Raw genomic sequence first — 1,278 nt, forward strand, 5'->3', positions numbered from 1 at the left:
AAATTAATCATGTAGATGATGTTACTGTTTTATTCCCTTATTATCCAACTCACTCTCTAGAAGGTGGTATTTATTATATTTAATGATAGGCCCCTTGTTTAGAAGAAGAAAATAAGTAACTAAATAATTTTAAAATATTTTTAATAAATAAAATATTTATGATTGAGTCAATGTCACCCTGCTTTTATTTTATATATATATATATATATATATATATAGATGGACATAGTATAAAATCAATTTTGCCATATATATATATATATATATATTTTAATTAGAGGAATTTTTATTTTAGGAAAATCATTGGTTGGGTGAAATTGATGGTGATGTTCAAGAATGTAAGGTGGTGTCTTATTAGTTGCTTACAATCACAAGGGGTCACCAAAACCCAATGCTTTTTTTTTTTTCAGAAAAAACTTCAAAAAAAATCCGTAGTTTTGCACTTTCTCACTTTAATACTTTGTGGTTTAAAGTGTATAAATTTGCCCCTCTGTAGTTTTATTTTTGTCTTTTTGGCAGCTTTTTTCTTAATATTTTGTTAAATTATATACAAAAAACTTCAGATATCCATTTAGATTTATCGAATATTTACTTTAGTACCCTTTAATTTTAATTTTGTCGCCAATTTAAGAAAAAAAATAATAAAATTGATAATAAAAAGAACAAAATGAAACCACATGAGGGCAAATTGATACACTTTAAACCACAGGATACTAAAATGAGAAAGTGCGAAACCATGGGGGGTTTTTTGAAGTTATCCCTTTTTTCAAGACCATTTTGAAATATACTTCTCAATTTTACTTTTTTTTTAAAAAAATTCATACCCTCTTAACTTCTATTTTTGTAATTTGGGTCTTCTAATTAGTTAATATTAAAATATTAACTTTAACTACTAACAGTTAATTCCTATTTCTAAGGAAGTTTGTGATTTCATTTTCTATAAAGGAGTGTTTTAAATTTGACAAAATGACAATCCTAAAAATCAAAACAATGTCAAAGTTTTTTTTTTTAAAAAAATTAAGAGGCACATTTCAAAATGAGCTTTAGTTATATCTTGATGCATTTTATTTATTTTATTCCTTGCATGTACAATTTTTTTCATCAATATGTGCAAGTATATTTTTTGAAAGCACAAATAGTCGAAATATTTAAATGAAAAAAAATTATAGGCATTATTGAAGCGATATTATCATATTTAACAAAGACAAACCTTGAGCAATAATAATGTTCGTGTTCGCTAATATCGATCACAACAAGAATAAGAATATGATAGCTTCT

The sequence above is a fragment of the Ananas comosus genome, linkage group 20 (assembly GCF_001540865.1).
Source record: "Ananas comosus cultivar F153 linkage group 20, ASM154086v1, whole genome shotgun sequence".
Taxonomy (NCBI): domain Eukaryota; kingdom Viridiplantae; phylum Streptophyta; class Magnoliopsida; order Poales; family Bromeliaceae; genus Ananas; species Ananas comosus.